We start from the raw sequence: 15517 nt of genomic DNA, 5'->3' as shown, positions 1-15517 counted from the left end.
CAGGAAAAAGGCTTCAGTTTAGGCCTCAGGTTTTGAAAGCTGAAACTAGATACATTCAGTGAGAAATGGGGTGCTTTTTGGGGGAGGAGGAGGATGAGAAAATAATTGTCCACTAGCCCTACTTATTATGGATTGTTTCAGAAAACAATGACTAGCATCATTGTCCCTGCCCTGCCAGTGGTGGTGACAGAGGCACAATTGATCTTGCCCTTGATCCATGCTCTTTTTTCTATTTTTTTCCTATTAGTCCTTTGTTCAGAGAAGCATAGCCTTGTATTTTTGCAAAGCAAATCCCTATGAGGCCCACTTAAGGTAGGACTGTCTGACTCTCCATGTTTTTCAGCTAATGTTCTGGCTCTCGACAGTTGGCTCTGGCACAGTTGCACAGCCTCTGAAATAGTCTCAGGGGCCTGCTAAAATGTTTCGCTATAATGTCATGGTCATAGGGCAACAACACTGCTTTTCTGAGCAGGTTGGTCAGAGTTTTGTAGTGCCATCCCTGGGAACTGAACTTAGACCTACTGCTTTAGCTCTCTCTACTGACCTTCTCACTTTGATCTTCTGTCTTATAGTTAGTGCGGCTACCACAGTGAATGTAGAACTGCAGCCTGGGAGATGATTTCAGCATGGAAATAGACTTCTTCATTCAGAATATAAAAATGCAGGGTCTTATATCTGCGTCTTTAAAAATATATGTATATATTTTGCAAATACAGTATCACTGAGCAAGTCCATTGGGGGTATCAATGTTGTTACACTGGATGCCATGGGATTTGAAAGCAGGTAGAAAACAAGCAGTGTGTGTCAGTATAAGGCCACTGTGGAATATGAACATACAGCAATATATCATTTTGAGGAATGAAAAATACTTAGGATTTGGAAGTTACTATCATCTATTATTTGGCTGTCATCATCTTTCCAGTATATGGTATGCATTCTTTGGTGTTAGCAGTGGGCATCTTGTTTCTGTTGTCTCTTTTAGTGGTTTCATACATCCCCAAAGTCACTTTATTTTTCATCTTTAGAACTGCAAAGGGACTTAAAGAGCACTTTAAAAGTGGTCTTTAAGAAAAGCAAAGAGCTTGCAAGAGGCAGAGGTTTCAGGTTTTCATTTTTTGTAAACTTCATTCTAAGACAGAGCCACGTTTTGACAGCTTTGCCCTTCCTATTTCACAAGCAGTTCTACACAAACTAAGACTCTAACATATACAGCCAACATACTCATCTGATCTGACTGCACTCTGGGTAGGATTCTTACTAATTATCTGTAGAGCTACCTGTAAAATACTGAAGAATAGCTTGATGAAATAAATGTGAAAATTATTCTGTGTTCCTATAGTAGTGTGGCGGACAGATGAGTGAACTTTTGCCTTGAACATTTCTTGGTACATAAGGTGCAAGCAAACCAAAACCCCAAACAAGCCATCTGTTCCCAGCGGAAACAGGACTGAGCTGCTGCGACCCCTCCCGCGACCATGCGGGACACACCGAGCCTGCGCTGAACCGGACCATGATTGGACAGAGACTTTGGGACCTGGACTGCAAATTACTGCTGCTTAACACAACTTTTATAAAACTTGCTTAGCCGCACTCCCTAGTTCAGTGAGAAAGGGCCCCAGAGCTGGTGCAGACTGGAAAGATAAGGGAGTTACAAGCAGTTTGCATTCCTATGCTTCACACTCCGGGAGGGAGGATGTCAAGGCTTTGAAATAAGGCCTGCTTGGGCGCCAGGACCCTGGGAAACAAAGCCTCCCCTCACTGCTGAAACAGTGTTAATTAGGGGGGGGGTCTGGATTATATCCTCCTCGTCAGGACCTGGGAAGATAACACCTACTGTCACTGCTGGGGCAGTGCTAATTGCTGGAACAACACCTGTTTGTCAGGGCCCTGAGAAAGAAGGGCAGAACCTGAGGAATCAACACATTTGTCAGCAGAAACCGCAACAGTAAAGGGTGAAGAGGACCAACGGGACGCCGCTGGATCCACGGGTGGTGATATCTCTTTCTCTCTCCCCCTTTTCTCTCTCTCTCTTTCTCTCTCTCCTCCCCTTTGCCTTCTCCCCCCACCTTTTCTCCCCACTCTGTGGAAAATAAAGTTAAAAGGTTGTACGATATTTGACTGATTTTAGCGTCTTAATCTCATCCGTGGGATCATAACGAACCCCCCCCCCCCCCCCCGATATTGGATCGGGACAAGTAGAAACTGAGATAGTTTCCTCTTACTATTTTTCACCAAATTTCCTGTTCACAGCCATGTCATGAACACCCTCCCCCCCCCTTTTTTTTGGTCACCTGCTTTGATATAATGATGGGCTGACTTTCTCTTGACATGTCTCATTTCCAACAGATTGCCTGTGAATCCTTAGACTTTTTCACCACCAGTTCCATCTGTCATGGTACTTTCATCTTCTATAGGAATACAACCTGGAAAAGGAACCCACACAGTCCAAACATTAAATCTGTTTAGGCAATAACTCTCTTTCTTTTTTTATTAAGCAATGATTTAAAATACTTAAAATATCCACTTAGTTTGTTTCAGTCTGCCTTGATATTGCTTTCAGATGCTGATGGGACCAAGGGAGGCAATTAGACTGGGTGTGAATTGGCTGTACTGTTAATGATCATCACTAGTATCGCTCCATAAATATGTATGTGTTATTTTTATCTGCATAGAGTAATATATATGTAACTATATAAAGTGCTGCTCAGAATGGAATCTTATTGTTCTGGCTTGCTGGCTTGAAAACAAACGGGAACATAGGTAGTCATCTGAGTTTCCAGTGTGTCTCATCTAAAGTGCAAAGAGTAACAGGAAACCTAAATGGTAAGAATACATAAAAAACATGCAAAGGTCAGGAATAGCTCACTACAGCCTGGTTAGTTTTACCAAACATGCTAGTTCTAGACATAGATCTGCCAGGAGCTGAAACTGCCCCATGGTAGGCAGTGATTATAAGTCTTAACCAACAATAAATTTGTATAGCAGATACTAAAATTAGCTTAAGGAACCAAAGAGAGGTAAGATGCCTGTGTCATCTTGTCTTAAGGTTGTGTTATTTCGTACAGGGGAAAGAACACTTTTGCAAATTTGTGTTATTCAGAATTTAATGTAGTGGTGTAAAATATCCTTGGGAACCTCCAGCTCCCATTCACCATGTGCACATAAGCACTGGGAGTATTTGCTCCAGAATGATATTTAATTTAGCTTTGGAGAGCTTTATATATGTGATAACAGCAGTTCTTTGAATTAGTTATCAGGATGAGCCTACTTTATTCAAAGAACAACAAGAGCCATATATAGAAATAGAGGAGACTGCTTTGAGGGATATGTACATTTTGAACATAAAAGCCAAGGTAGAGAATTTCTTACTTCTTACCAACATATCTGAATTTATGTGTATTTGGGCACTTACCAGTATTTGTTTTGTAAAACCCATAATCATAATCGCTGGGAGATTTTTAAAGCAATGAAGATAGAAATTCTTTCTTGGAGCTTTTAGCTTGTATACATTTTATATCATCAAAGGAGATGAGTTACTCAAGGACAGCAGCAGTATTGGAAAAGCAGTTGATAGCCTTGCAGGCTTAATTTTTTGCACTTGGGGTTCCTTCTAGAAATCTGCACCCAAGTACAGAGCGAACACAGCATGGTCACAAGCTCAGTCTTATGTCCTGGATATTTAATTAAAACCATAAAAAGGCTGAGTACTAGGTTAGTCATTGCTTACACCTTTATAATCAGAATATAACATTTGACCTTGGTCTCATAACCATCATGTCTGAGGTAGAATATATGATGGTAATCTCAGAAGTGTAAAGAGCACACTTTCCTTCTGTGCCAGAAGAACAGATTCAATTGGTACCACTTAGTCACACAACTTGTCTTGAGAATTAAGAGAATTAGATAAAAGGAGCTGTCTTTTGGGTACTAGTCCACATGCATGAAAGCTGTGTTTTTTCCCAAGACCACAAAGATGGTGGGTGATCCAGAAGACCATAGGTGTACTTCTAAGGAAAGGTGCCAATTCTGTAAGGACTGTCACAGTCACCTAGCTTGGGGCAAGGGAATTAGGTGGTGGCATCAACGCTCAGCCCACCCTTGACTGCTGCCTTTGTCTCTGAGAAGACATCTCTGTACCTGTGTGCACAGAGCTTTGGTGTGCCCCACATCACCTGAGAAGACGATGGAAGAACCAAATCCAAGGCCTCAGCCTGGCAGTCAGACCTGATAGGTCCTGCCCAGACAGTGTGCTCTGAGGTGGTAGGGCCTAGCAGCTCTCTGAGTTCAAGGAGGTATCTATAGTGGATAACTAAAATCTCAGCTCAGCCCAATCCTATTAACTGCTCAATAAGCCAATAGTCACTACTTGCATACTAGTGCTCAGCTGAATTACAAACTACCTCTAAGAGGAGATGAATTAGGAATATTGACCTCAGTCAGCATTTCCAGGATTACTCCCAACATTTTTTGAATCTGCAAGCTAACTAATCTTTCAGCTGGTTCTCAAGGTGTGTGTGTGCACGTTCATTTCTATTAGCCCATTTCCTGACTTGTGCTACTGCATGAAACTTTTGCAAAGACATAAGCATGTGTCAAATTTCAAGTCAAATGATTCAGACTTTCATTGTATTTGTTATTTCACTGATTTTTCTTTGGGTTTCAAGAGAAAATGAAGGCAAGAAGGAAAACACAGGAATCCTCACATATATAAGGGAGAAAAACATTTATAACTAATTCAGCCAGTCTCTGGACCTATTCATGCCCCTTCACATGAGCCAAAGATCAAGAGCAGCTGGCTGGGTAGGAGGTGTAGCTAAAGACAGGCAATATTTTAGGCTGATGCAGCCAGTTCTGCCACTTGACTGCCTGGGAGCTAAGGAGGTTTTGAGTGGGAGAAGGACAGGCTGGTCCCCACCTAGCTGACTAGCAGTATAGCTTACCATAGACCATACATTTATGGTATTTTGTTATTTGCACAGCTCAGAAGATGAAGTAAATACGTACATACATACATACATACGTGTATATATATACATATATATATATATATATTTTTTTTTTCCTGGAGTAAGGCCAGGTTTTCTCTCCACAAAGTAGCAAGACTTATTGTATCCATCTCTTCTTTTTTGGCCTGGGCTTCTGATTGCTTTGCTAATTTTGTAAAGGACATGATAAAACTAAAATAGGTGTTAAGTTGAATACAGTGAAATTAAATTTGGAAAAATGAGAATAGAGATATGGATTTTCAAAATATAGAGAAGTAACCAAATAAAAGGTAGAAGGATAACCTCAGAGGAGTCTTCCGTTTTTGTAGTTAGAAGCAATCCTTCCTTCTGAAGCCAGAACCTCCAGCATCCATACCCTCCTGCCATATTCTGCTTTAACATGTCTTTGTAGTAAGCAGCAATAGCAGCAGGACTGAACTACCTCCCAGAGTGATGTCCTACCCTCTCTTCAGAGCTCCAGCTTTCTCTACTCTTGAAAGTCACGGTGACTCCCATAACTTATTCATCACAGCATTTACACATGCATCTATGCTCTGTTTTGCAACACAGTTATGTCAACAGCAGCACAGATGGAAAAATTAAAATTTAAACAGTGGGGGTTATTCCTGTTCTTCAGTGTTTTTAGTGGGATTGATTAAAATCTCAGATGTGCCCATCCCAAGCTTGACTTGTCCTGGCAACTTAATTTTGCAAGATAACACTATTGTAAACTGAGTATGGGTGGAAATCAGTAAAACCAGCACAAACCACTGTCATCCATAGATGTTAGAGCTGCTCAAGAATATGTGTCCACAAGTACTATTGGAGTTAACAGCTAAGATCTAATTGAAAGAGCTCCAGTGGCAGGGCCTGAGTTTGGGAGGCAGAAGGCCTCAGGGCCATATTAGGAAGATAAAGATTTTTTCACCCAGAAGAGAGAATAAAGTATGGAAAAATGGCTAGATAGAGAACATTAGGTGGTGTATTAATATACTAATTCTTTGAGATATGTTTATATTCAGGAAACTCTACAAAATACTATGGGGAGAGAAACAAAGAAGAGGCTTATTATTCTAGTAGCTCAGAAGTTGTGGTAGGACTGTTCATGTGTCAAACCCATGATATAGCTCAGAAGAACACTCTAGTCACCCGTTCAGGAAAGCGAGGGCTCCATTAACGGGGATACTAGAGGTGCTTACTCTCTGGGATGCTTTGAGAACAAGTCTGTGGGATAACTTTTTTGCAGACAAATATAGAAAACACAGGTCAATCTCTAACACTTGCCCCATACGTTCATGGAGCTGCAGTTCGTTGTTAGCTCCCACTTCTCTCCCAGGGACATTCCATGTTCTGGCCAAAGACACTAGTGGGGAAAGCACTGCCTGTGAGATACCTACCTTGCTAATTGATAGCAAATAATTGCTATATTATTTTCTTGTGCTTCTGTGTGTTATACGAGCAATCCCTATCTAGCCATTAAGACAAAATTACTTTCTATTCTGGGAAGTACAAGGCTGCTGTCGGGACTGTGTTAAAGAGCTGCTCTATTCTGAGAGCTGAGTGGGCCACATGCATCTCCCTTGTGCTGCAGGAGTAAAAGCAAATCACCTTAGCAAACCTAGTGGCTACTGTCACTCCCATTGTCTCCATTTTTTTAACCCCCCACATCCAGCAAAGTGTTCAGAAAGTGCCACACCTCTGAGAGAATCATTTTCTTTCTTCCTTTGGGACTCCTAACATGCGGAAAATTAAGCACTGGCCTTACAATATTGTTCCCTCCCCCATCAGAAAACAGTAAGAAGGAATAAGAGCTGCCTGCATCTTTTGGGTAGTTATCCTCCTAGTTCCTCCTCTCCAGTTTGTAGTCAACTGAAGACAGTTGCTCTAAGCCAAGACTGAGGCACATATTGTATTTTATTGTATTATAAGCATCATTCCACAACTGTTCTCATGTCAAGGTTGTCCTATTGTGACCTCCTTGCAAAAATAAGTGCAAATCAGTGCAAGTAAAGGTTCCAGAGTAGTCTTCAAAAACTCTTTCATGTTATTTTTTTTCTCTCTGTCCTAACACTGGCCAGCCGTTTCTATAAAGCTGTGATTTCTGGCTTTGATTAAACACTGTTCCTTAAAATCCTTAAAACAGCTTAATAACATCTATGACAGAAACTCCTATTTATGGTGTTAATCAAAGCCCTTTATGATCCCTGTAGACCACATACCAAAGCTACTGTCTCTATAGTCTTCCTAGTGAGTCTGTTTATTCACAGCCAGGCTCTCCAAGGCAGCTTATAAACATACTCTTTATGAACTTATTTTCACTTTGTTATATTTTGTTAGAGCTCATAAAAGACCTACCAATAAAAAAGTTGCTGTAGCTCACCTCTCACATAAACATACTAATGCCTTAATTCCCACAGTACCATGCCAGACTTTTAAATATTCCGTTATTTATTTACGCTGATTAGATGGCAGATTTTTTTTTAATTAAATGATCTCTTCTTACAGTTTTCATTATACCAGTTTTCCTGTTGATGATGACAGTACAAATATGCATGAGAGGGGTTGGAATAATGAGCCTGCTGAAGATTGAATAACAATAAGGTCAGATTTCTCCTACATAATAATATCATCACAAAGATAAGATATTGGATATCCTTCCTTTCTACTGCTTAAAATTAAAGCATGTATCAACCTTGCCCCAGGGATGCTGGGTTCCTTGAAGACTCGCAAATAACTTTCAGTGATCATTTTAAAGGCATCCAATAGCAAAACCAAAATCTAGCTAGTACCAACAGATTCCAAAAATCTAAATCAATCAAGCTCTGGTGAAACTTTCAAAGCTTTTTTGATTGCTGAAATGTCTACTTAAGATGTGGCTAGCAAGTTAATTTCTATTTTCCTGACAGTCAGATGGTATAATCAGAACGTACATGACATGTTTGTCTTTCTTTAATGTTTTCTCACATTGCTCTGTTCTTTCATCTAGAAACTAGTACTTGTCCTGATATGCAAATGTATCTATCTATTCATTAGTCTGTCAAAATGTCTATAAATATTAGATTGTTTTGAGGAGGCAGTGCCTAATTTGTCAGATGAAAATATTTTTCTCCTGCTTTCTGGCACATGAATTGTGATGAATGCAATTGTGTTCTGATATGCACTAAAACCCAGAAGTTATAGCTATTAAGCTGGTGAGTGCCGTGAGAGAGTGTCACACAAATTACTCAACTGGAAAGAATTTAAACCACAGTGAAAATCCTGTTATTATCTTCAAAAATGTACAGACCGAAAAAAAAATTTGACTTTACAAGGCAGTTGAGGCCTATCTTTTTAATGACTTCTTTCCTTCACCAGTGCATATCAGCTCAGTCAATGTATGAAAATGCCCTGACTGATATTTCAACCCTTACATTTCATCGAAGATCTATTTTCTTTCTGCTCCTCATTGAAACATCTCAGACTATCTGGTTACAAAATGTCTCAAAATATCCTCTGGCAGCCAAATGAAAGGTAGTAAGATGATTTGGTTTTTCTTGCCTTTTTCCAAAGTGCAAGTGCTCTGAAATCCATCAAGCAGTATAATAGCAACAAGTTGTACATACTCTGAAATAGAAGAGGTGTAAAATGATTTTGGCAACAAGAGTTATTATTAAGAGTGCCTGTCCTTTGACAGATAGCTTTGGAAGGGGAGACAGGCATTGCAAGGAATACTATTCACACTCACAAGCACATGTCCATTTGTGCTCACACATGCACTTTTCAGAACACTCCAGCATGCACTGACAGCCCACAGAGGATCAGCATCAAGAATTTCCTTTGAGTCATTCCTTAGCCTCTAGCAGTGGCTGTAAAATGTGTTATGATCAAACTGAAATGTAAAAGTGAGGTACTATAAATAGTAGCAAGTTCGTTTTATTGGACGAATATCCTTTTCCAACACTGTGCTGAATTCTTCTTAAAGAGAGTAAAATTAGTGTAGTGAAGACATTTGTTTTGTTTTGTTTTGTTTTGTTTCTTTCTGGTGTTAAAAAGCGTTGACGTTCTCTTATTGCAAACATTTTTGCCTCAGCTAAGTACAGGTAATGTCACTGGGAGAAAGGCTTATTTTCATATAATCCAGTGTCAGAGTAGGTTCTTTTTGATTATTTATTTATTTTTCTACTCTGGTTGGTAGTGAGTCACACACCTATATGAAACCTTTGCTGACTTCAGTGAAAACAACCACCCTGAGTAACAACTATTGACATTTCATTTTCTTCCAGTTGATTTATTTCACACTTTGGAGAAATGCCCAACTTTGCCTTGCCTCTCTCTATCCTTTTCCTCATTTTTAGGTCTCAGTATGACCTGCCAGTCTGGGTATCAGTTTTTCAGCACACAGCTCCAGTCCCTTCAAACTGTACTGCTGCAAAAGGAAAATAGGAACAGAGAAGCTACTGGTGATAACAGTGTACAGTGCCTGGAGGGTTGCTTGAGGCAGTCAGACACCTGGGCACAGTGGAGGACCTGGGGGTGCACTGTCTAACTCCTTTGGGCAGTAGCCACCACAAAGTTAACTTGTCCTCTTTTGCAGGAGAAGTCGGGGAGCAAGCATAGCAGCTTGTATTTTAAGTTTCCATTCCCACAGTGGGATTCAGCTGCCTGATCACAGGTGTCTAGCATTAGACACCTTTAGGCATGTGCATGGGGTGGGAGAGGCAGCTGGAAGGCAGGTGGCATTCCTCACATGTTTAAGATAGCATTAGACACCTATGATTGCTAGTAATGTCCAGAGCTTTTTATGTCTTGGTTATGGTCTTTAATCCTGGACCTGAAATTTTAAGGGCCTGAATGAGAGATGTGCATATTAGCGCTTTTTCACACTACAGTTAGATTTTTCTTTCTTTTCATAGGTGGGACATTGAATTCTTTGCTAAGGCAAAACCTTGATACCCTAGAATATATCTTATTCCACACCACTTTCTTATTTTAAGGCTCCAAAATGGGAGAGTTATGAGTTCTGAAATTCATTGCTTAACTTCCCTATAGGAAAATACAGTGCATTGTGATGGCTTTATTGTGGGAGAATTAGGGTTTTGTAGGGAATTGACTCTGTCACTAGAGGGATTAGTAAATACCTACATACTTCTATTGTGAAGACTGGACTTGGGAAGACGGAGATGTGTGCTTTCTTCTCTGCCAGGGGCTGTGGCAGTGATTCTAGGGAACCTGAGGTTGTATCTCTGGAGGAAACCATTTCAATTGCTAGTGATCATTTTCCAGAGCAACTTCTAAATTCGTATTGTCAAAATTGCTCTTGCTCCTATTTACATGTGCAAGGCCAGATGTGCATAGGGAAAATGAGACATTTCCACAGATGACCACCAGATAAATTACAATTTGCAAGTGCGACTGTTATGTGAACAAACAGAGTAGAGAGCTGGAGACCTCTTTGGTATTTGGCCTGTAAGAGGCAGCTGGTGACAAGCTTTTAAAAAAGGAGAGGAACAGATTGGTTATTGTTGGGACAACAGCCTAGTTTTACTGCTGCCACATTTACCCTCAGAAGGGAAATGATTGATATCAGATGCCAGAAATATCTTATTGTGAGTTCTATTCACATCCATTTTTCCTTTAAAGAAAAGGGAACAAACTGTGGCTGTAGTAACGGTTATAAAACTGAAAGGTATTGGGAGCTTGTCTGAGGAATCTTGGGAACAAGAAAAGGAACTGGTACTCCTACCACTCTGTTTTTGTTGCAGTTCTTTCTGAAGATGTTATTTCAATCCATTTTTTTCCAGATGATAAGGAGTCAAACTGCTAATTTGCCCAGCCCAGAAGGAACTACATCCTTTATTTTAAATTATTTGAAAGAGAACAGTTAAATCTGTGAGTGAGTGTTCAATTATCCAGTTGACTAAAGAATGGGAAATACCTAACAGGCTGGGGACATAAGCCATTTTGGATTTTACCAGAAGAAAATCAAGAATTAAAAAAGAGATAAAGAGCATCTAAATAGGTAAAACCAACAGAAGAATTGCTAATCTAACAAAAATGGCTGTGGGAGAGCTGATGGGTGTGCTGGAGGAAAGACAAGGGAATGGGGTAGCCATAGAAGAGAAAAAGAGTGTTTTGAAGTGTTGCTGAAAAGGAGAGACCTTACCCTGGGACAGTGCACCAGCCTGGAGGTATATGTTATGTAAACTGACATCAGCATCTTCCTAACTCACTTGGTCTTTGTAGAAGACCCGTATGAACAGTGGAAGGTTGTTTAAAATAGAGTAAGGTTTCTCCAGCTTGTCTCTTTCCAGTACGATGTTCTCCTGCCTTCTTGCTGTGGTAATGCCAAGTGCTCAGAAACTATAGGTGCCTGGTGTTAAAGTATCAGATGCTAATGTAGTGCAAGTATGGACATATCCTCCAGCCGCTATGAACCAAAGCTTTTTGTGAGGTAACTGAAATTAAAGTTTAAAGTTCTTTGTGGTGTGATTCCACATAACACCTCTATGAGCTAGCATGAAGTATGTATAGCATGTAAACTCACTGGATTTAAGCTGAAGATACTCATCTGGCTTTAATGTTCACTGGGGCAGCAAGTCAAGGATTGAGGCTGGAATAACAGAAAACAAGTGACCCTCTTTCAGGAGCTGCAAGGCTTCCCTGTCCCTTCTGTGGATGCGCTAAGGCCTGTGCTCTGAGCTGTGAGAATGCTCGGAAGGGGGCAGCGAGGAGGCACAACGATGTATGGACCTGCACAGGGAAGCCAGCTGGAGGGTGCTACCAGCACAGCTGGCCCTTGTGCACAGAAATAAATTCAGCTCTTCTGAGGCACCCCTCCAGTAACATTCTTGTGGTGCACACACCAGTATATAAGCATGTGGCATACCTGTGTCAGGGTAGCAGCATTTCCAAGTGTGCCTGACTAATAAATCCTGGTTGATTCAGTTAGGATAAAACACTGGGTTAGTAAGAGACTGGGCTACTCTGCGGTACTGGGTGGTGTCCAGACTGTGAGATTGGCTGTAGCTTCCACAAACATATCCAACAACTTTAAGCTGACTACTTTGGGTACCAATGACAGCAGTTACAGCAGCATGAGTCTCATCATGCATCATCAGCTTCTCATAGGACTGTTAAGAATGACGTGGTTTAGTTTAAAGCAAGACTGAACAGGTCTCCAGGACCTGCAGTTACAGTTTTGACTTAAGTATAAACACTAATGACTCTCCAGATCAAAATGCACAAATTCTAGAAAACATGCGCTCTGACATTTTGGAAGCCAGTGAATGAATGCTCCTTATGTGATGGTGGGAATATAGGCTAACTGGCTGAGGATGCTTCAAGTTGAAGAGGAGTCTATTCCTGAAGCAGAGCAGGGAAGGTGCAATCCAAGGAAGAAGTATGAGTTACAGCCACTTCCCTGATCGTACAGTCAAAATGGAATGTTGCACTTTAGGGATATTGTGAGACAATTAGATAAAAACTATTTCTTCAAATCCTGAACAATAAACTTCTTTAGAAAAAAACCCCATTGTTTTATGCCTGAAGATTTCTAGACATGCTCTCCTTCCCTTTTCATTATATAAAGCTTTTGCTTACAGATTATTCAAACACTAATTTTAATGTATTTCTACTATAAATTCTCTCATAGAGAATCAGAGTTGTTGTTACTGTAGCTAAAACCACATCTTTTCACATATATCTGGAAAAATGATACAGCAGGTTTGTTTAGGATTTGAAACTTTGCTATACCTTTGAAGGCTGACATTAGTGATGTCATTGGAATGGGTGGGTTCACTTTGATGCCCTTTACAGCTGATAGTAATTTAAAAAAATTACAGAGAGTGGTTTCCTGAGGCAGAGTTTCATCCTCAGAACATAATCAGGCTAGGTTGCTCCTTGTTCTTCAGCTAGATGTCAGGGTCTCAGTTTTGATTTGTAATGTTTTAAATAATATTGTACTTGGGAGACTCTGTTTCTCCTGCACACCTGAGCTATTTTTTTCTTGATATGTCTGTCTCAGATGAGAAGTGGTGTGTGGTAAGGTTTATCCTACAAGCATTTTTGAGAGTGGATATTTGAAATTCCTGGGCTGGGAGTTCTATGTGATGCGAATGTTCATTTTTCTCCATGATAAATGCATTTAAATAAAATAGGTAGGTTTTTGTTATTGTGTTGTTCCTGTTCTAGTACTACAGATTGCTAATAATAAGTGAGTGCCTATAGTTACTTGGAAGGGTGGCTATTAATATGTTGACTATAAATCTAAATTAATAGAGACACATGATTTATGCACTTATGATGTTTTAGTAAGCACTCATAAGGCAAGCTGTTTATCAGAGAGGCATAATTCTTCTATTAACTTTCATAAACAGCCTGCTTACTCCTTTGGGAATTTATGCAGAGCATGTGTGTATGTAACAGCATAGCAGCAATGTAGGTAGTGGTGTGATTATAGGAGATACAATTCTGTTTACTGTGTATAACTTTTTTGATTGTTGATTATCCTTGTGTCTATGCCGTAAGGAGTCAGAAATTGCCAGGAGTCAGTTCAAGATGGAAGATCTTACTGAGTTTGACTGTGATCACTATCTAATGAAGAATATTCTTTCTTTCTTTCTTTCCTTGCAGTTTTCCTTTCTGTCTACAATACTGAAAATACACGTTAATTTATTCTGTATGGAAGCTACCCACTAGCAACATAGCCCTTACCAACATAAAAAGACAAAGAATGAGCTTGTATTTAAAGCCCCGAATTCAATATATTTGGGCTCAATTCCAGCTCCCATCATGGATTTCCCATTCGGACTTTGTCAAGTCCCTTAAGATTTCCCATTCGGACTTTGTCAAGTCCCTTAATTTCCTTGCTGAAATTCCTCATCTGTGAAATAGATTAATAATGTCTCTAGCTAATCTATTTAGACAATAAACTGTTTAGGATGTGGGCTAGGTTTCTATCTGGATATACAGAGCCTAGAACAGTGGGGGTTGGATCTTGGTGTAGAGGAACCACTTTATCAGAAGTAGTATGTAATAAGACAGACCCAATCCAAAATCCTGCTGTGACTTAGACTTCTGTCAGTAAACAAGGGCAATGAGGTCTCCCGACCTTGAATACATGCTAGCAAGCCTGCTGAGCTAGTTAACAGTCCTCCATTATCTAAAGTGTTTATTGGATTCATTAAGCACCAAAAGCTGTGGATGAAAGACATGAGTATGTTTTAATCTCCTTGTTCCTGCTGCCACATTTCTCTTTTTCTTCACATTGACATTTCTGCTTTAATTAAATGTTCAGTTCTTCCTTGTGATTCTGCATATGCAATTTCAACAGCATGAAGCAATGTTTCTTTGGGGCAAAAGACATGCCTACACTTCTAGTATATCCTCTGCTGTCTTGGAGATTGTCTTCCTAAAAATTCTGGTTAAAATGTAATTGTCTGACTTTTTCTTCTGAGTAAGTATATACTGTCTGGGACTAGCTAGACAAGCCCACTGTGCAGAATTGATTTTCACGTTTCATAGGGTACTGATGACTCCCATGCTTTTATTGTGAGATTTTTTGCCTTTTGATAGGGTTTCAGACCAAAAACCAAAACAGCAGTAGTAAACTGGTCTACATGAGAAAGTTGCCTGTCAGCTTGAGAAGAAAAACACTTCTAGCTCTCACAATTGCATAAGAAAAATATGAGACTCATGAAGCAAGTGCTAAAACTAAAAGACTCAGAAAATAGACACCAACTAAATGTTTAATAATATTATTTGTAGACACTAATAAATTCTGTGTATTTGGGGGCTAATGATAAGACCTGTCTTTTATGTAGCAAGTCTAATTAGTTGATTTTAAAAAAACTAACATAGAGTGGGATTGATATCCAGCAGGAGAGTGTTATGTGAATACAATGGTACTGAAGACAGATGGGCCAAACTGTTCATCAAAGTAGTACCACTGACTTCAGCATAGCTGAAACTGCACATTTATTTCTACAGAGCATTTTGAAGAGGATTGCACTCTGTAGTCTGAGTAAATGAGGAAGATGCAACAGGATAGTCTGGAAGCTAGTGGGAGATTTCAGCTCAGCTGTCCTTCATTTTTTCCTCTTTTGGTCCATGTTTAATCTATCATTGGTTTCCTATTGTTTACTATTTTTTGGCATTATTCTATTCTACCGCATGTAATGATTTTTAGACTGAAAAAAAAAATTGTATGTGTTTTCCTGAACATCTTATACTGTGATCCAACAGTTTTTGAGTGGAAAAACACTTGCAGATAAATACACATAGATTGTCAGATTCAGGATTTCACAGAAATTACCTGTTCAGGTTTCCCATCATCTATTATTAAAGTGAAGTTACTGAGAAGTAAGTGTTCTTATGGAAACAGAAAACAAAACCATCTGGAGCTATTTTCTTTTCTGGAATTGTGATGAAAAGTTGGAAGAACTTCTCACGGAGCCCTGTGGAGTGATGTTGCCAGTATCTTCTTTAAAGTGCAGTGAAATTAATGTTTTTGTTCTCTTCATATATCATAAGACTTTACTTTTCATAACTTTATA

At 39.7% G+C, this 15517-nt stretch overlaps 1 protein-coding gene across 3 annotated transcripts in view; it reads left to right on the top strand.

Annotated features, from left to right (window-relative positions):
* Positions 1-15517, top strand: part of LRRC3B (leucine rich repeat containing 3B) — a 173559-nt gene that overhangs the window by 45978 nt on the left and 112064 nt on the right. The window contains exon 3 of one of the 3 annotated variants that reach the window (XR_010387610.1): positions 7491-7580. The exons of the other annotated variants lie outside the window; for them this stretch is intronic. The gene's annotated coding sequence lies outside the window, so the exon portion shown is untranslated. Of the gene's footprint in view, positions 1-7490; positions 7581-15517 lie in introns of those variants that run through there. 3 annotated transcript variants of the gene reach the window in all.

Source organism: Dromaius novaehollandiae, chromosome 2 (genome assembly GCF_036370855.1).
Source record: "Dromaius novaehollandiae isolate bDroNov1 chromosome 2, bDroNov1.hap1, whole genome shotgun sequence".
In the NCBI taxonomy this organism is placed as follows: Eukaryota; Metazoa; Chordata; class Aves; order Casuariiformes; family Dromaiidae; genus Dromaius; species Dromaius novaehollandiae.
The sequence above is the reverse complement of the archived record's forward strand: the minus strand, read 5'-3'. Positions and strand labels throughout refer to the sequence as shown.